Here is a 21300-nt window from a genome sequence, read left to right as displayed (position 1 = left end):
AACCTAGCAGAGGAAGCCCTGGACAGTTAGGAAAGAAAATACCTACTTTCTAAAAGTGGTATTTTCAAACACAGAATATTAAAACCAACTTTACTAAAAGATGTATTTTATCATTCCGAGTTCAGTCATAATAAATTTGAATTTCTACCATGTTCCCTTTGTCAGTTAGGATTATAAGAATGTAGGGCCCGATTTACAAAATAAACTTAAGACTAAATCCTAAACTTACTACTATTTGGTATTCACAGAATGCACTTACTACTATTTGGTATTCACAGAATGCACTTACTACTTTTGGGATTCACAGAATGAACGTACTACTTTCGGGATTCACAGAATGAACTTACTACTTTCGGGATTCACAGAATAGACTTACGACTACTAACTTTACGTCCGCCGCCGGGCCGTAATTTCCGCCACCGGCCGGATTTTACGGCACTTTGGCGGAATTTACGGACCGCAATTTACGACGCATTATAGTAAAATCCGATTACGGGCCGTAATTTACGATTAGGGGCCGTAATTTACGATTATGGGCTGGAAAATACGATTACTGGCCGTCGGTCATGTTAGCCAAGGGGAAACACCTGGCCAAGGTCCACCCATCCCCCAACATGGATCAGCTGACACACAGCGGCCAATCCCAGCCAACAGCTCAATTTTGCCATGGTGTATGTTGCAACTGCCTACCATTCCCCACCAAGGCTCCAGCTGAAGCCAATTAACACTAATTGACCAGCACCACAAAACACATAAAAGCAGCACACAGTGAAGGAACAGGTTTGTCCACAGAGAGATTGTTACTACAACGCTTCCAGTGCCACAGAACATGGAGATGAGAAGAAAAAGAAATTTCACAGCAGAGGAGACCACCATGCTTATGGACTACATAGTCAGGCACCACAAGCGCCTATGTGGGCTACCACCATACTGCACCAGTGGGGCACAGAAGCAAAAACTATGGCAGCAGATAGCGACTGCTGTCTCTGCCCTGGGGGAGGACAGGCACACAGTGCAGGACATAAAAAAAAGTGGCAGGACGAAAGGCAGAGGGTCAAGGAGAAATACTCCAGGCTTGAACTGAGCAGAATCCTCCCTGCTGCATGCCCTGGACCAGCTCACCACACTGGAGGAGGATATCCTCACAACTATACACCCCCACTTGGTCCATGGGCTGCCTGTCAGTGATGTCAGCTACGTGGTACCAGGTAAGTGGTATGAAAAGAAAAAGTGCATGAAGAGATTGTCTGGGTTACACTGCCATAGTGATTATGGAAATTGTCCAAAGTGTACATAAATATATGGTTAGTCAGAGACTCATGTGCCACCCACTACGTAGCACCACAAGTCCCAGAATCCTTTGCATCAGAAAAGGCTAATACCCCCACCCTATTAAAAACATGGGCAGAGTACTGATGCCATACATACACAACCCAGCTAATTCAATAACTGTACATATTGACTGAAAATGTGCAATGACAAATGGAAATTTAAAATTAAGTTAAAAAAATAAATTAGCTAAAGACAAACATTAGCGCCAGTACCAATGTGACATGCAATTCGACCCTTGCGCAATCACGGATGTGTCGTGTTCATATGGTGGTACACTGTGGTGCAGGGATAGACAGATGTGTGTTGAATCTGATGGTGTCTAGGGGGGGCTTTGCTGGAGTTGTGTCGCAAGAGCGTTGCAACTCCAACAATGTCCATGCACTGCCCATACCTAACGTGCTGCGCCACTCCTTACGTCTGCTTCAAGCAGGCGTAAGGTTGCGTCGCAGCGGCCTCTGAAAAGTGATGCTGTGAAATCATGTAGATTACACTGAATCACTTGGACGCGGTATATCCCAAAGGAGTGCACACCTTGCCTACCTCAAAGCTGACACAGGTCCAATGTTGCGCAGGGCCTCACAACATGACGAGTCACCATAGTAGCGTCACGTTGCGAATAATCCTAAATGTGTTGTCTGTTGTACACCACCGTTGTGTCACAGAAGTGATGCAACAACAGTGTAAATTCATTTTCTAGGGGGTTGTAAACCTGCCACAAAATCTCCAAAAAGTGCATCACCCTGTGCCAGCCTAAATCACAAAGCAGAAGGTGAGAGTATCCTCTTATGTGAATATGTCCAACACATATCCTGTTGTCCAATTTCCACTCTGCCACGCCATTACATCCCCAACACACCACTGCTCCTACCTGCCCCGTCTGCAGCAGTACTTCGCAATACTGTTATCACACAGAAGATATGGGCAAATCCCCGAAACTTTACACAAGCCCATTTCCCATTTGTCTACTTTTCTCTCTTCTCACCCATTGACACATCTAGCCAGAGCACAGACAACTGCAGTAGCAGAGGTCACCACATCGCATGGGAGGAATCGACAATGTACCGAGGTAGGTATGTCAACCACAATAACTGGTAAGTCAAAGTGGACAGGAGATGGTCAAAATGCATACATTGTCAGAAGACAACAGAGGGACAAATAGTGCCAAGCTATGTAAGTCAACCATTGATGCTATATTTGCTTCATTACAATTGGAGTTGTCAATGGACATTCACCTTTAACATATGACATTTGTGAACAGCGAAAGACAAATTATAATATGTCTTGGCTCATCATACCTTTGTAAATGTGGCACACAACATGTATTTCACCAACAGACCCAGAACGGGGAAACCAATCCTGTAATCGAGGGCCACAACAAGTCAAAAGGGTGTACCCACCATATTGTAATAGGGTTTGTAGACCTAATCAAGAAATTGCATTTGCACAGATACGGAAATGAAAAACAAACAGTGAGATACCAGTCTCTCTAGTATTGACAATGCATACACTGTCCAACTTCTAATCTTTCATACTTTATTTAGCACAGTACACACAGCTGATCATGTACTGCGTACATTGGATGGATAATTTCCGGCCATCAACAAAACACGATAGTGGACTTTACCTCTGGATTCGTAGGCATGTCATTGTGATATAGGTAGCATCAAAGTAGTGGGCCCAAGCTAATTTATATGTGGGATCACTCATTACATAATGTATGACACACTTCTGCAAAGGTGGTGCCCATGACTGCTTGTGCCCGTCCTGTGCCAGAAATTGAATGCATCACATGTGGCAGCAGGAATGTAAAGTTGCAAAACAAACTTATCATTGTAGGTACAATGCAGTCCTCCCAGAGCCCAAGACGCCCACTGACTTCTGCTACTAAGTTGGACTTGACATCTGTCCAGGGACCACATACTGCTCCGGTGCTGGGCCACGGTAAGTCAACCTTGCTGAATGCATATTAATTGTGCCTTTCACCTCCACCGTATGTGTTGTACAACACTGTTATCCTGCATCAAAATATGCTCACATAGGGCATTTGAACACATGGCCGATCAGACCCTGGTGGCAAATGAGATGCTGACACAAAATGTATGCCAAGTGTGTGCACAATGGACATACAATAGAACAATGTGTCACAAGAAACGTCCAAAACACAACAGGCTTGCAATTCAATGATATGATAAATCCCTAGCAAAACTAACATGGTCAAATCAAAATGAAATTGGTATGGCTGAGGCACACACTGGTGCCAGTTGTGTACCTGTGAGATGGGTGTAGGGGCTGCTAAGGTGAATCTTCATGCAGTTACACCTGCAAAATGATTTGGCTGAAGAGCAACAGGATAATCCAGTGTAAGTGGGAAGATTCAAAGCTTCTCACCTCATCTGCAATGTGTGATCTTAACCAAATGTTGTTTTCTGCTTGCCTCCCTTCTACCTCATTCACATGTATAGGTGAGGGTATGAAATATGAGGTTTGGATGTCAGCTGCACAAGACACTATCCGTTGTCATGTAAGTAGTACCATGATGTTGGTAATGGAGCATGGGAACAGAGAACACTCAAAGGATGGACATTAGTAATCTGTGTTCTCTCATTCAAAAATGAGCTGTGTGACCTCATTGGTAGGGAAGCACAAATGGGCAACATCATGCCCCTGACAACTGCACATCTCACACATGAACTTCTCTCTGCCTTGTCAACAGACAACATTACACCCATGAAAAAAGTCAGTCACAATGGCAAGGGTGAAATCAGTAACCTTCTCATACAAGTTCGTCAGTTGATGTGTCATCTTATTGATGTCAGTGCTGCATGGCTGTAAGCTTGCAAATGCTGCTTGTGAGCAGGTGCCCACATGTAAAGTCACTGAGCTACACATTCTGCACATTGTCCTTGATTATCCGCAAATGGCTAATGAGAATGTAATCTTATCTCATAGCTACAATCTGTTGTACTAACATATGGACATGTATTTCTCATCACAGTTGCTGACAGGATGAGACCACTGCAGCGGACACCATCCCGGGGGATGCATGACATCCTGGCTGCAGCTGTGAAACCGTCGCGCACCTGTCCCTCAGGTAAATCGGGCATGAGGAGTGTCAACAGCTTAGATTACAAAGCCATGACAGAGATGGAGATCCCCTTTTACATGGAATCAACAGTTGTTGATTACAAAGTGAAATACAGACCAGGAGTGACACATATGCATGTCTGTCATTTGGTGAGGCAGATCGTTGAGAATGTTGTTTCTACCCTCTACAGCTATGTCTACAACAACTATGAGGAGACAGGTGCAGCAGGATACACCAGGGGGGAATGTGAAGGGACAGAGAGTTGTGGCTGGAGCTGGTGAGTTTGCTAGTATCATGTAGATCTCTGTGTAACACCTCTGTGCTATGGTGTGAGCGGCCATTTGTGGTGGTACCGTAACCTGATCACATGAGCCTCATCTGCTGATGCAAAGTGCAGTTAATACAACCCTGGTGTTGCTGCACATGTAATACCTGGTCAATCACCAATACAGTTGCAACCTCTGTGTTTCAGATGATGCTGAGGGAGAGGCTGACAGACCTACAACCAGTGCTGGCCGACGGGCAATCAGAGGGGAGAATCCCCTGATCCTCCAGGCAGCAATGTCGGCTGCAACTCATGCCCAAGAGGAGGAGGATCAAGGTCAAGAGGACATTGACTTTGAGGAGGATGATGAGTACATATCCATTGACTCCGGGGATGACGATACTGACGTCACAGCTTCACATCCTCTGACAAGCAACGCCCGTCTGCCTCCCCTCAAACCATCAATACCACGGCATAAATCAAACCAGCCATGGCTCCAACACATCCACTCACAGACATCACTCACTCACGGTCCTCACATCCGGGACCGACATGGTGGTTCCCCTACCCACTCTTCCCTACGCAGTGTATCCCTGCTATCCTCTCCACCATCTGTAGGAAGTACCAGCCCTGTTGTGGCGCAGGTCTCCCCTGGGTACTGTTCTCCTGCCCACAGACTTCTACCTGCCACCCCCCCTGTTGTTGGACCTGCTCATCTCATCCCTGGCAGACACCTGCAGAGGGGGCCTGCACGTGGTGATGGTGGCCAGTGGGAGCAGGACTTCTACCAACAGCAGGCAGATGTGAGGCAGGACATTCGGGCCATAGGGGCTACCCTCTCAGCCATGTCTGGGTCCCTGCAGGACATGGCCCAATTCCCTCAGGTGGTGGACAGGGTGGGCCAAGCTTTGGATAGGATGGATAGCACTTGGCAGGAAATGTCTAGAAATATGACAGACATGATATCCATCCAAAGGGAAGAGAGTGCAAGACGCCATGCCTTGGCCATGAAGATGATGGAGGGCATGGTGAGAGTGATCCAAAGTCTACCTTCACGGCCAACGCAGGGAGGGGAACCATCATATTGGCCTGCAGGACAGCACATCCCCACACCTGTAACACCAACTGCACAACACCACAGCCAAGGTACACAAACACACTTGCACCCTGAACAGGCACGCCCACCTCCCCCACTACCTGCCCAAACACCACCAACCTCTGGACTGTCACTCCCACCACCCCCACTACCTGCCCAACACCACCAACCTCTGGACTGTCACTCCCAACACCCCACTACCTGCCCAAACACCACCAACCACTGGACTGTCACTCCCACCACCCCCACTACCTGCCCAAACACCACCAACCTCTGCACTGTCACTCCCACCACCCCCCCTACCTGCCCAAACACCACCAACCACTGGACTGTCACTCCCACCACCCCCACTACCTGCCCAAACACCACCAACCTCTGGACTGTCACTCCCACCACCCCCACTACCTGCCCAAACACCACCAACCTCTGCACAGTCACTTCAACCACCTGAACAACCAGCCCTTGTCCAGCCACAGACACCTAATGTGCAGACACCATCGGCACCTGCACCTCTTGATCAGCCTGGACAACACCCACAGACAAGAAGGCGACAACCTCAACCTCACCCCTCACCACGTTCCTCCCCCCCACTATTGCGGAAACGCAAACACAATCGCCATTGACATGGGCAATTTTTTTGGGGCTCCTTAGGAGTATTTTGACAATAAATATCTACAAAAGTAATATCCTGTTGTGTACCATGTCCTGTCTAACCATGTAGGTGTGTGTGTGTGAGACAGGTACACGTGTAACACATCATAGCAACACGTTGTTATGTGCATAGCATATGACTTACCAAATATGTGTCTATATTTGGGAACAGACATTCAAAATGAAGTCAAACTAGTTAGACAAAGTAGAATTCTGCAAAGTCATTTATGTGGGAACACAAACAAACCCTCCGTTTGGAAGGGAGAAAGGAAAACAAATGATGATCTTAATGCAGAAGGAGAAGGGAACTTGGATTGGGGTGGGGCAAAACAAATATAATACGTCAGGTAGCCTCATGGAAACCAGTCTATTCACAAGGGGAAAAATAAATCTTCGTCCAAAACAATGTCTCAGTCCAACAGTCAAGTGTCTTTCTGGTCATCCTCCAGGACCACAGTGTCTAGATCCTCAGGGTCGGACACATCCACACGGCTGGCAGATGCAGGAACAGGCACCACACGCGAACATGACACACGAGGAGTATGGGGGGGAAACAGTGTGGGGCAACGGACAGGGGGACACATTGACGGTGCTATGGGAAGGCACTTGGGAGATAAAATACGTAATGGCTGTGTTCAGGGACTGGACTTGGGTGCCGAGGTTGTCCATAGATCGGACTAGGTCCGCTCGCATCGAGCGTATCTCCAGACACACCTGTAGCAAGATGCGAGCGGACATGTCAGGTTGACCCTCGACCATCCAACTTAAGTCCCCTGGCACAGCCACAGGAGGAACAACACCGGTACTGGGGGTGGGGGAAACAGAAGGGATGTGGTGCCTCAGGTCGGGAGCGGACGTGTTCGGCTTGGCGGCTACGAGGAGGGGGACAGGTTTCAGGGGATAGAGCTGGAGCCCCCGATGGCATGGGGGACTCTAGAGGTAGGGAGGGGCAGATGGCAGGCCCAGATTGAACGTTGGCCCATCCCGGGGACACCTCTTCGTAACCCACTGGTGATGTATGTGTGGGTGCGTGGCTATCCACCACATCATGGTCCGAGGTGTCCGGTCCTTCCCCCCCATTCAATGTCCACAGCCTCCACCCAGGACATAGTACCAGTGTTGTGTTCTTCTTCATCCCGGGTGGGTGAAACCCCCTGGCCTGCTGATGTTGAGGGCCCCTCCTCCTCCTCCTCTTCTTCATCGCTGGTGGAAAGAGGGTTTAGCCGCCGGCGAACTGATGGTCTCCTGCTCCGGACTTGTTCCTGTGGATCTCCTGTCTCACCAACCGTGCCTGCAGAAGTATAAGCAAAATCCTGATGTGGTGGTTGTTTCATGCATGACGCTACACATACATAGAAAAGCCTAGGTCAGATTTTGTTTGCCTTTGATCACACTAAACAGTTGTCAGGGGCCGATTTACAACTTCTGGCGCATCTCCGCTAATCAGCAGAGGTCACCCGAGCGTCACCCCTGATGGACCGCATGTACAAAGCGGCACACCGTGGCGCTTGGGTGGGCAGATGCGTGATGCATACCCGGTGGAATAGCGGGGCTTTGCTGGAGTGGCGTGGCAAGTGCGAACCCGGCTCCAGCAAGGCCCGGGGGTGCACGATCGCTAACATGCTGCGGCAATCCTTACACCGGCTTCAAGCAGGTGCATAGATTTGACTCCGCTTGCCCTAATAGTGACTGAGTGAAATCTTGTAGTTTCACTCAGCCACTTTTAGGATGCGATCCTGCACCGTATGCGTCACGTTGTAATTATCCAGCAGCATGGCGCTTTGTGTGCTCCGCCGCTGCGTCACAAAAGTGACCCAATGGCAGTGTAAAGAGGCGCCAGTGCCTTGTTGATCTGCCCATCAGTCCTTATGGACTTAATGGTGGTTGGGAGCACACTGCCTCACAGTCTCAGCACAGTTTGCCCCTTTGCATCCGGGTAAATGCAGTTTACAGTTCTAACTAACTCCTGAATCATCTGGGTTTGCTGGAAATGCTGCCAAGTTCCTCTCAGGTCACAGTACCACTCACAGGCACACAGCAAATCCAGATGATTTACTTTTCTCTCTGAAACTGCTGCTCTCTACTGATGGAGCGCTCATTCCAGAAACACGTGTCTAGAGATATACAGCAAAGTCAGCAGCAAATTTGGTGTATGACTCCAGATTATTTCAAAGTAAGTTTGAACTGTGTACTGCATTTACCAGGATGCAAAGGGACAAACCGTGCTGGGACTGTGAGGCAGTGTGCTCCTAACCCCCATTCTGTTTATGCACTTACATTACATGTATGTACACTGTCATATACTGATTTGAGTTTGACATGGACATCTCATGTGTATTATTGTGGCGTGCACAACTGCATTAGCCAAACCTCAACCTTGGCATTGTTGTGATCTGTGTGTCGTGTCACTGCTGCATGTGCATGTTCAAATACAAGTCCACCAGAGGAGAACATGAAGAGTCCAGGTTTAATAGATATTGGCCATTGATATGGATTTGTAGCTATTTAACGTCTGGACAAGTGTCATCTGCTTTGTAGCATTGTATGGGACAAGACAAATGTGGGTCACACATCCACGTGGGGTCTGGAGTACTCCTCTAGCTACATTGTGTGTCTAGCCTTTTGATGTCCCCACACATCTTCGGACAATCCAGTGCCACATATTGGCTTACTTGACTTACAAGGTAGTGCAGTACACCACTGAACAGTGGTGGGCGGTTGTGACAGCTACCTGTACATGTAAAATGTCATACAGGCCACTGAGGGTGAGACGTCTGTCAGTGGACACACCTTGCAAACCTATGAAAACTTGAGAGTGATGCAAGGATCTCAAAATCTGTCTTGACTCCATGGCACATGATGATCTGTCTCAATAGGAACCCAACTCTACAGGTGCAATGGTAATCACAACATCCAATCCCCTATGGCCTGCCATGTGCAGACTGGACAGTCTCTGTACCATCGCTCATCCAATGCACACATCCGTTATGATTGACTTGGTTCAATTGTAGTGGTGCTGGCAGAGCAGAATTCAATATGAAGGCATGAGTGTGGCTCATTTACCCAGTTGTCATGAAGAAACTACAACTCCCAAAATGCACTCTGGCCTGTACAGTCCATATGCCACAGTGTGCCTCTTGAATCTTGGTGACTGTTGCTTGGACATGGAATTGGCGAATGGAGGCATGGGACACACAATGGTACAGCACTGTTTCACTCACATCATACTCCCAGACACATATTGCATATGATGCACTTACCAGGTCTCTGCTGCTCGTGCTCCTCCAGCTGAGCATGGAGGGTCGGCCAAGCTGCTCGCAGGACCCTCCTGTACAGTGGTGAGAGGCGATGTACATGGTGCTGGGAGTACAGGCCAGCCAGCTCCGTAGCCTTGTGACGGGCCCATCGCTTCAGGTCCTCCCAGCGCTTGCGGCACCCCCTGGCACTCCTGGTGGACACTCCCACTGTACTGCAGCACTCGGCGATGTTGGCCCATAGCCTGCCCCGGACTGCAGTGCTCAGCTGGTGCTCAGGGTCCCCATATAGCTGAGGAAATTTCTCCAGCACCCCCTCCACCAAGATGTCCAATTCCCTGTCTGAGAAAGGGGGGGGGGGCTCTCTCCTCATAGTCCTCAGCCATTATGGGGAAATAGGTCAGATGAGAGCAGCAGGATGCCTGAGGATCTGATCAGCGATAGAGGATGACTCAGAATGACCACAAAATGGCTGCCAACTACTTCCTGTGATGTTTTTCCTATCACCCACTTCATGTATAACATTGCCTTTATGAAATGATGTGTTCTAGTTTATTTTCGGAATTTACGGCCCGAAATCGTAGTTTCCGGTTCCGGGGCGTCGTTTACGCGCACGTGCATTACGCCGCGACACCGGAAGTTACGATTTTGCGCCGTAACTTCCGAAAATGACCCGGAACACATTATATCATACAGGAAATGTAATACAGGTAGTGGGAGACAGGAAATACATCACAGGAAGTATTTAGCAGCCATTTTGTATTCATCCAGGGCCATCCACATTCAGTAAACAAATCCACTGCCATCCTGTTGTTCTGATGTAGGGAAAAGTGAAATGACAATGCAGGTGTGATTCATGAATATGTATCAAAAGGGGGAACAGATCATTTCATGTCATTTCTGCACTGACGGGGGGTGGGGGGCTGACACAACATCAAACCCCACTTTCCTATTCTCATACTTTGCATTATGGGACATGTTGTTCATATTGAGTACTCAGTATCAGAGTTGTGTGAAGTGTCATGTAACATTGGTGTGGAGAAGTGTGGATATGTCAGATACATATGGGGGCAGCTATACGAGCCCTGTGTGCCACAATTGCACCACAGTAGCGTCACTTTTGTGGTGCGGCAGCGCTACGCCACCACCATGCTGTGGGGTATCTTCAACATGACGCATCTGTGAAATGTGTCATATTGTAAGGCCCCTGCACCGCAGTTGTGCTTTCCTGCACAGGGGGGGCGTTCCAGCACACGAACGCCTCCGAACAGTGGCAGCGTGAAATGTACAAGATTTCACTCAGTCATTTTCATGGCCATGCTGCATCACTACCCAGCGCCTTCTTGTAGGAGGCCTAAGGATTGATGCAGCATGTTAGGCATCGGCTCGCCGCTTGCCTTGCTGGAGCTGCATTGCGCTTGCAACCCAACTCCAGCGGTGCTTCACCTTTATGACAGCATATGCTTCACGCTTCTGTCTATACTTGGCCCACAGCGCACAGCTTTGGAAATGCGGCACATCCATGATGGCGCAAGGGATGTCTGCTGTGAGGCACAATTACTGGGGCATCCCTACTGATATGCAAAGATGCAACTCTTATTGTAAATCTGACCCATGGTGCATGATTCTCCCATGACATCATCACTCACATTCTGGGCCCATCATTTGTGGGGGAGTCAATTCTGTTGTGGGCATCGGCCTGAGTATGCAACCTTTTGTGATTTGGTGACCCATCCTTATGAGGTCCAGGTATGTCTCTCAGGACATGTATTGTTTGTCATCAGCGTGAATAGTTTGTTTAAGGGATGTCCACTATGCTGATCGCTGACATGGGCACATGACCTGAGGCACAATCCACCTTTTGACTTCTGTCAGCAGCTGTGATTTGCATGCAGTTAGTGTGGCTTGCAAAGTCGTCTCAGGGTGGGATTTATCGACACTGTGTTGTCTGTCCACACTTCATCATTGACAACAGACAGCAAACCACTTGTTGTCCGTGACACTACAGGTTGCTCATGTGTAATACGTGGCAACGAGCTGATCACGGACTTGCATGCCCTGACGTCGGTCATGTGCAATAGCCCGGTCTCCCACATTCAGAGCTAGCCGAGGTTCGAGAGGCATGCGTAAGCCATGCATTAGAGCAATGTTGTGCAAAACACAACAGGCTAGTATGATCTTGCACACGACTACTGGGGAGTACAGAAGCAAACCCCCTATACGGTTGAGACATCTGAATCGCGACTTCAACAGACCAAAAGTGCGCTCGATGATGGCTCGAGTACGTATGTGTGCCCTATTGTACCTATGCTGAGTTACAGTGTTAGCACGCCTGTAAGGGGTGAGGAGATGTGGAGAGAGTGCATACCCAGCGTCGCCTGAGGAGGGAAGAAAGGGCAGTTGTTAACATTTCACTCTTTGACTTTCACAGAACATGATCTATACGTTCGTACATGCAGTGTCTGTTGGGCCATGTTTCTTATTGTACAATGGTTACTATTGGGGGGCATTCAGACATTTCTATGACGCATATCACTCATTTTCAGTGCTTGGTACTTACCCAGTAGCCACATGTTACCAAATTCTCCAGCAGCCATACGCCGAGCAAGAGGTGACATGCGGAATATGAAGCTGTCATGTGTACTGCCTCGGAACACTGCATGCACATTGATGAACCTTCCACTGGCATCACAGACAGCTTGCACATTGATGGAATACCATCTGTGTCTGTTGCAGAAGATGTGTGCAATGTGGCCGGGAGGCTGAAGGGCCACATGGGTTCAATCAATTGCGCCCAGCAGACGTGGGAATTGTGCAAGGAGATAAAAATCTCTTGCTGCCCTTTGTCTCATGGCCAGTGTATGTGGCATTTGTATGTCGTTGGGAGCTCTATCAGTGATGCATCTCAGTACCTGATGCAGGCACCGCGACTGGCTCGCCTGGGAAATGCCCACATGGTAACTGGTGACCCTTTGGAAGGATCCAGTAGCAAAGAAGTGGAGGGCAGAAAGGATCTTGAGGTATGCTGGTATTGCATGTGAGCAGCAGGTCAAAGAGTCAAGTTCCTGCTCCCACTCACATACCATATCCAAGATGACTTCAGGAGGGAAACGGTACCTGGCCCTTACATCCTGGCTGGACATTCCAAATAGGTTGATCCTCTACCTGAAGATCCTCTCTGCTCTCCTCCTCCTCCTCAAGTGGTTTTGCTGCATGGCAAGGGGTAGTGCTACAAACACGTTCAGTGACATCCTGAAAAGGGATTATTTGTGTCTGCTCTGCATTCATATATGCTGCAGGGCTGGGATTGGCTGCTGTGTGTCAGCTGATCCATGTTGGGGGATGGGCGGACCTTGGCCAGGTGTTTACCCTTGGCTATCATGACCAACGGCCAGTAATCGTATTTTCCGGCCCGTAATCGCAAATTACGGCCCGTAATCGTAAATTACGGCCCGTAATCGTAAATTACGGCCCGCAATCGGATTTTACGATAATGCGCCGTAAATTGCGGTCATTAAATTCCGCTAAAGTGCCGTAAAATCCGGCCCGGTGGCGGAAATTACGGCCCGGCGGCGGACGTAGATTTAGTAGTCGTAAGTCTATTCTGTGAATCCCGAAAGTAGTACGTTCATTCTGTGAATCCCGAAAGTAGTAAGTTCATTCTGTGAATCCCGAAAGTAGTAAGTGCATTCTGTGAATACCAAATAGTAGTAAGTTTAGGGTTTAGTCTTAAATTCATTCTGTGAATCGGGCCCGTAATAATCTAACTGCCCATTCTAGCCTATGGAGAACAGGTAGCCTTGCAATAGTGAAAAACGAAAATGGCTGTAATTCACTATTAGGACATGCTAAACACATCAGAGTATGTCCTACCTTATACTTACAATGCACCCTGCCCTTGGGCCTACCATAGGGGTGTCTGATATGAAGCAAAGGGAAGGTTTAGGGACTAGCAAATGGGTGCACTTGGCCAAGTTGACATGACAGTACTAGACTGCACACAGGCCTTGCAATGGCAGGCCTGAGACACTCTTTACAAGCTGCTTCTGTGGGTGGCACAACCAGTGCTTCAAGACCACCAGCAGCATTTGCTTTACAAGCCCTGGGCACACATGGTGCACTGTACTAGGGGCTGACAGGTAAATCAAATAACCCAATCATGGAATCACCAATTAGTACATCAATTTATCACAGGTAGCAGTTGCACTGTGGCGCTGAATAGCAGTGGCACAGTGTCCAAAGTATATAACCAGCAAAAAACATATCAAAACAGAGGAGGCAATCCGTCAAAAATGGAAGGGAGACTCACGCCAATGATGCCAGGTCTAACAGTTTGCCATTGTTCTGTTTTATAACAAGCATTGGGAAATCCAATAGGTTTTACTTGCATTTTGAGTTATCTAATGCCAGGATTAGAAGAAGCCACCAGGTGACTTGAACATAAGTATTGGGTCCTTTTTATCCTCCCAAGTGACAGGCTAATGAAAAACAGCAGCCTGGCAGTATAATTCAATTGATCCACTGGGCCTGGTCAGCCTTGCTGAAGAGCGGACTGCCTGACCCTATAGTGCATATCCTAAGCCTTGAAAGATTGTGCCTTTTGTTGCTGATCTCACAAGACGTTGGTCATCTTGAGGTCATGCCGTCCAAATGTACAAAGCTACATGCCATTGGGGCAGCCACCTTAAAGTCAGGCTGACATTCAGGTGCTAAAAAAATTATCAGAAAAATGAATACTACAAAGAAAAAAACGATTGGTTTATAAATCAAATGCATGTGTGACATAAGTAATTGAATGTGACAAATAGTGTGTTGACTCAGTGGCGTAGTAAGGTCAGGTGGCACCCCCGGCTTGGCAAAATGGAAAAAATATGTGTTTAAAACACTTATTTTGTCACCCCCCTCAGTGATGACACCTGGGGCGGCCTGCGCCAACAGCACCCCCCTTCCTACGCCACTGTGTTGACTGACGACACTTTTTGGATGTAAAACAGTTCCTCATTAATTCGAATGGCGGAGGAAGGATAGAACCAATCAGCCAACAGGAAGGCAGCTTGAGTAAAATTCTTGTGTGGAGTGATCCAAAATTTGATTGGCAATTACTCAAGCCAATATCTAAAGGGTTTATGAGACAGAAGTTCACATTCGAATCAGAGCACATTATCATCATCTTCATAATCTTTATTTCGGTTGTAAAACCATAAAAGATACACACATTAGCAGTGGAGTCCATGATACAATTAACACAAGTAAAAATAGATATTTAGTACACCAGGTTCAAATGGTCAAGTATCACGTAATGAGAATTGTAAACACCGAGGAAATCGCTAAGATGCAGCAGTTCTATGTGTGTACTCAATTAAAAAGGATAAAACAGGAATAAGGTGCAAATGCAATAATGACTAACAATATCCTCAATGTAAAAAGATTTTGATAACAACTTTGAGAAGAAAGTTAAAAACAGGATCCTAGAGATTAAAGCACCCTCGATTCGTAAGATTTTTACTACAGCTGGTCCCTGGCACAAGGAAAAGTGGGCAGAAGCCTTCGCCTAATGGCCCAGAACCGGCCAAGAAATTTTGCAATGGCACATACAAAGGATGGTCTCGTATCCGATCTTAAACTCCGTAATGCGTCAAGATGGCTATGGGTCCCCAACTGTCTGCATAGTGGAACCAACCAATTCCTTCTTGGTCTGTCGTAGGCTGGGCATGCAAAGAAAACATGGCCCATAGTTTCATTTGGGTCGGGACAGGATGGGCATCCCTTGGGCTGGCTGAAGTTGTTTAGCCAAAGGTTAGTAAAGGCATTGATGGGTAAGCAACCAAACCTAAACTGGGTATACAATTTCCTGTCCCCAGGCACTTGATGATATCAAGATATTTCTCAAGGTATTTCGAGGATTTTATATCTAAAAAAATATCAGTTAAGCAACCATGGCGAATCCTCGAATAGGTGGTCTGTTCTACCCATAGCCAATATTGACACTTCAGCTGGTCCCTTGAGTAACGTGGTAGAGAGCTAGCAGGCTCATTAGGGAGGCCAATTGCTGCCCGAACAGTGTTAACATGAAATGAAATGAATGAAATGAAAAGAATTTCTATTAAGCGCGGCTGCTGCCCTGAGGCGTCCAGGCGCTGAGGATTAGATTAGTGTCTCCCCAGGTAGTAACCTAGGGGCTAGTCTGTAGTGTTAAACAGAAAGGTTTTGAGCTGTTTGCGAAAAGTCATCAGGTTAGAATTCGATCTTAAATGGAGGGGGAGTGAATTCCACAACTTGGCGGCATTATAAGAAAAGGATCGGCCACCAGCTCTAGATCTTCTAATACGGAGAACTGTTGCCAGAAAAGCATGGTCGGAGAGAAGCTGTTTGTTTAAACAATGGGGAGTGATCAGAGAATGGTTGATTTTAGAGCCAGTTTTCCAGTAAGCTTGGTGGGAGATGCACATGGACTTAAATTTGACTCCCTCCCTGACAGGTAGCCAGTGCAGAGTTCTCAGTCCAGGCTCCGCTGAGGCTCTGCGTGGGAGACTAAGCACGGTTCGTGCTGCGCAGTTCTGGATCCGCTGCAGTTTTTGCAAGCAGTATTCAGGCGCCCCTAAATACAAGGCGTTGCTAAAGTCGAGGCGAGATTGAACTAAACCCTGCATGACGACTTGCTTGGCTTCGAGGGGTAGGAATGGGAAGATCTTCTTCAGCATCCGGAAAAGTCCGAAGCAGGTCGCTGACAGTTTAGTCGCCTGGGTGTTAAAAGTTAGGGTTTTGTCCATCCATACTCCAAGACTTTTTATGTCGTCTCTGGGTGTGGGAGGCCCGCCCATACTAGTGGGCCATAGCAAGTCTATGGTAGGCAGGGCCCAGGAGCAAAAGCTCGGTTTTATCACCGTTGAGCTTAAGGTTCGACATCTTAACCTGTTCCAGGCAGGTTGTTAAGTCAGTCTGGGGATGCTGGTGGTTCCTCTGCGCAAGAGAGACAACTAGCTGAGTATCGTCCGCATATGTAATGATCTTAATGCCATGTGGACGGACGATCTCAGCCAGCGGTCTCATATACGCATTGAATAGCGCCGGGCTCAATGATGAGCCCTGCGGTACCCCACAGCCCAAAGGCTTACTTAAGGAGACATGAGATCCCTCAAAGATTTGAAAAGTCCTATCGCTTAAAAAGGACCCGAGCGAGGCCAGAGCTTCTCCTGACACTCCCAAACTGTGGAGCCGGTGTAATAGAGTTTTATGATTCACCGTATCAAATGCGGCGCTTAGGTCAAGGAGGATCGCTGCCACTGAGCCACCCTGATCCAAGACCCGCCTACCTTCCTCTGTGACCACCAACATATTTTATCCACCAAATTTTTTTGTTCCAGTCTAGGGCAGAAACTTCGTTAAAAGCAGCAACATAAGGGGCCAGGTCGGGGGTGGTGACCAACCTATACCAAAAAAGCAAGGGGTGCAGACTCTCTTGGTCATGTTTAGACCTAACTCCCAGGTCCAGTTTCAAAGGAAGGAGGGGAGTGCTATGGGGCAGGGCTACAAGTCTTCTAAAAAACTTGTCTTCAACTGTTGTTAATGTCCTTGTGTCCACCAGACCCAAAGGTCTGCCCCATAGAGTATACTACTCACAACCTTTGAGCTATAGAGTTTAAGAGTTGGGGATACAGATTTTGTATATGATAAGCAAATCTTGCGCCGCAATGCCCCAGCTAGCTGAGAGAATTTTAGGGACACCTTGTTCAACTGATTATTCCAGGTCATGCTATCGGAGACCACTATGCCCAAATAATTAAAGGAGCTGATCCTCTCCAAAGGGACATTATCTAGGACCAGGTTCCGTTTGAAGGATTTACGAGGGTTCATTATCATCAACTTGGTTTTGTGGGTATTAATAACCTTGCCCCTCGCATCACAGAAAGCCATAAATCTGTCCAGGAGCTTCTGGAGACCCATAGGAGTTTTAGATACCAAAAGGGCATCATCAGTGAAAAGCAAAGTAGCTATCTTCGGATTCGCCAATATAGGACCATCAGCTGGAGTTCAACATAGAATTCGACAATCTGCTTGACATAAAGGGAAAACAGGGTCGGGGCCAAGATGCACTCTTGGCGTACCCCACGCCCGATCTAAATTAGGTCGGTAAGTTGCCCCTGGTTGCCCCACCTCACACGTGCAGAGTTATCTTCATGCAACCTGAACAAAGGTTCTAGAATTTCGAGGGGCATTCCCATGTTCATGAGGGTTTGCCAGAGTTGGTCTCTGGGGACAAGGTCGAAGGTGGTTTTGAGGTCTACAAAGGCAAGATATAAGCTGCCTTTGCCCAACACAACCACCTTCCAATATAGCAAGAGAAGGCGAAAAGCCTGGTCAATAGTGCTGGTCTTCCGTCGAAAGCCTGCATGTAAGGGAGAGAGGATGTTCTTCACATCCATCCAGGTTTGGATTTTAGTTTAAAGTGAGCGACAGAAGACCTTTTGAGCGCAATCTATCAAGCTAATTGGGCGGTAGTTGGAGGGCTTAGACCTGTCCCCTTTTTTGAAGATTGGAATCACTTCCACCCCTTCCATGAGTTCGGAATCTTTCCTCCTCCGGCAATGTCATTAGCCAAGTTCATAAAGTATGTTGCCCTGTGTTCTGCTCGATTTTCCCGGCCCTCTTTTGAGGAAAGGTGATTGATGGTGACTTCAGTCTCTTATCATTCCAGTGCAAGGGTTAGAGTAGTGGATAGAGCCTATTTACAAGGCACTTTGATATAATTCTGTATTCTCCTCCCTAGATTAGGGCTTATACATATAGGCTAGGGGATAGATTCGCTAGTATTAGGGATAATCCGTCCTTTAGTTAGGGTATTATTATACTTTCCATGGAGTTATGCTGAATTCGGGCCTGGTAGGCCTCAAACGGGAGAGACTCCATCTTTCTTTCTGCCTCGGCAGCTTGGGATGCTTCTAGGTCAAGTGTAATGTTTTAGTTACGAGGTGTTGTTCGCTTGGAGAGAACCGGTTCAGGCCGGCCCTTGTCGAAGGATTGTATTTTTCTTCATGCCGAAGACACAACATCAGGCAGGCCGGCCGGCTGGGAACGTGTCCTTGGTACCGGGAGGTACAAGAATTTGGTGGGCGGCAGGTTACTGGCTGGAATTTTCCATGAAGAAACACGCTTCTATATTAGTGAAAGCCCGAGATAGTTGTGGAGTCAGTCCGTAGGCGGCATCTAGCCGTTAGTAGCAAACCTATTACTTATTCCAGGGAAGACAGACGCCATTCTAAAGGCGGAGAAGAATCGAGAAACAGATACTCTCTTAGTAGAACAGCCAGGAAAAGAGAGTAGCCGATGAGAGGAAGGTTCCAGTGACTTGGAGAAGGGTGAAGGGAACAGCGCATAGCGGTGCAGCCGTGTACCCGTGATTGCGGAGGTGTGACTTCAAGACGAGCCAAGGCACAGACGAGAAGGGAACCTAGATGACTGCTGAGTACAAACTTCATATTAATAAGGTGATGTCGACCCTTTCTTATTAGAGTGTACAACCTAATCTTTCACTTCTTTTTGCAGGTTATGTGTTGTAGTATGGTGTTATATGTTTGTTTATTGTAATGGGAAATAAAGTACCCCAGTTCTTAGTGAACCGACATGTGCCGTGTGTTCTTGTATGAGAGGGTAACCTATTCTTCTAGTCAGATGCTGCTATGTGAACAGATGCTAACCCTGATCAGGTAAGTGGTAACTGAATAAGCGAGAGAGGAGCCCCTTGACTTAGAGAATACGTTGTACATTATCCAAATTGGCAACTGTTGTGTGATCGGGAATACTATAGTTCTATAACCCTGATGAATAGTGAGACCAATCCCTTTATGTAATGGTAATCATAGGATAAACTGCCACTGGGTAGAGAGGTCTGGGTTCGTATGGGACCGCGAGGCCGCCGATTCTGATACTGCCGTCTGGGTAGAGAGGTCTGGGTTCGTATGGGACCGCGAGGCCGCCGATTACTGCCGTCTGGGTAGAGAGGTCTGGGTTCGTATGGGACCGCGAGGCCGCCGATTCTGATACTGCCGTCTGGGTAGAGAGGTCTGGGTTCGTATGGGACCGCGAGGCCGCCGATTACTGCCGTCTGGGTAGAGAGGTCTGGGTTCGTATGGGACCGCGAGGCCGCCGATTCTGATACTGCCGTCTGGGTAGAGAGGTCTGGGTTCGTATGGGACCGCGAGGCCGCCGATTCTGATACTGCCGTCTGGGTAGAGAGGTCTGGGTTCGTATGGGACCGCGAGGCCGCCGATTACTGCCGTCTGGGTAGAGAGGTCTGGGTTCGTATGGGACCGCGAGGCCGCCGATTCTGATACTGCCGTCTGGGTAGAGAGATCTGGGTTCGTATGGGACCGCGAGGCCGCCGATTGCTGATATTAAAGGAGGTACATGGTATGCATCTTAGGAATTCCCTGTCCTTAGGTGGTAGATATATGTTGTTACCTGTTGTGAATAGGTCCTAGGGAGGGGGAGAGGGTAACGTTCTGGCTGAGTTAGTAAGGCTCTGATGAGCTGGTTCTATCTAATCTGAGAAACCAGGCAGAACACCCTGTTCGCCCTGTCAGTGCAGAAGAGATCGCCTGGGATGCCGTCTGGGCCTGGGGCTTTTGCAGGTATAATGGCATCTAAGGAGCTCATAATCTCTTTCCTGGTAAATACAATTATGCTTCGTTGGACGTCCAAGCTGGGGGGCATCCGAAAGCTATTGGTAGTATTACCTAAAGAATATAGCTCATTAAATGATTGTACCATTCTAATGATGTAATGTTGTTGGCCAGGGGAGGGTTACGTTAAAAATTTGTCTTGGCCACTAACAGCCAGAATTGTCAAGGGTCAGGATGACCAATAGCCTCCTCTAGTTCTTCCCATCTCCCTTCATCCCATAGCTTTTTGGCTATGCCCTGTACCTGTCTATAGGCCCTCTACATTCACGGATGCTTACATGGTCCTATTTTTAATAGCTGTGGTCAATCTTGCTCTAGCAAGCCTACAGTCTATATTGTACCACGGATTTGCTCCAAGGCGGCTACCCCGGAAGGATCTGGTCTTTGAAAAGGGGATGTAAAAAAAGGTAGCCAATTGCTCAAAAGAATGCTCCGTGAAGGGCACTACAGGTGTTCAAGGAGTGAGAGTCTCTACTTGCTGGTTGTAATATCGCTAAAAACTCGGCTAGAACTTCATTGGCTAAAAACTCGGCTAGAACTCAGAGCACATTATATCTTTTTTATTTTATTTTAATGTTTTATAGAGCGCGAACTTGACCCGTGAGGGTATCAGAGCGCTCTACACAGTTACCCAGTAAACACACAAGCAGTCTCAAGTACAGAAATTTACAAAGTTTGGCGCGGGGTAGGGTTGCTGAGAGCATAGAGACAAAAGGGGACAGAAATGTATGGTTACAGTTTAATTAGGATCAGTAAAAACAGAAGCCCCACATTTTCTTGACGGGGTGAGTTGGTGATCTGAGGAAGAGGCAATTGATTTAGATTTATCAGGCACACTGTGGTGGATGAGAACAGTCCTTAGACCAGGAATGTACCCATGAGAAACGTTTTGGCCTCCTTCTTGAAACGCAGTAGAGAAGGGATTTTTCTGATGTCAG

This window comes from Lissotriton helveticus, chromosome 8, assembly GCF_964261635.1.
Source record: "Lissotriton helveticus chromosome 8, aLisHel1.1, whole genome shotgun sequence".
NCBI lineage: Eukaryota > Metazoa > Chordata > Amphibia > Caudata > Salamandridae > Lissotriton > Lissotriton helveticus.
The sequence above is the reverse complement of the archived record's forward strand: the minus strand, read 5'-3'. Positions refer to the sequence as shown.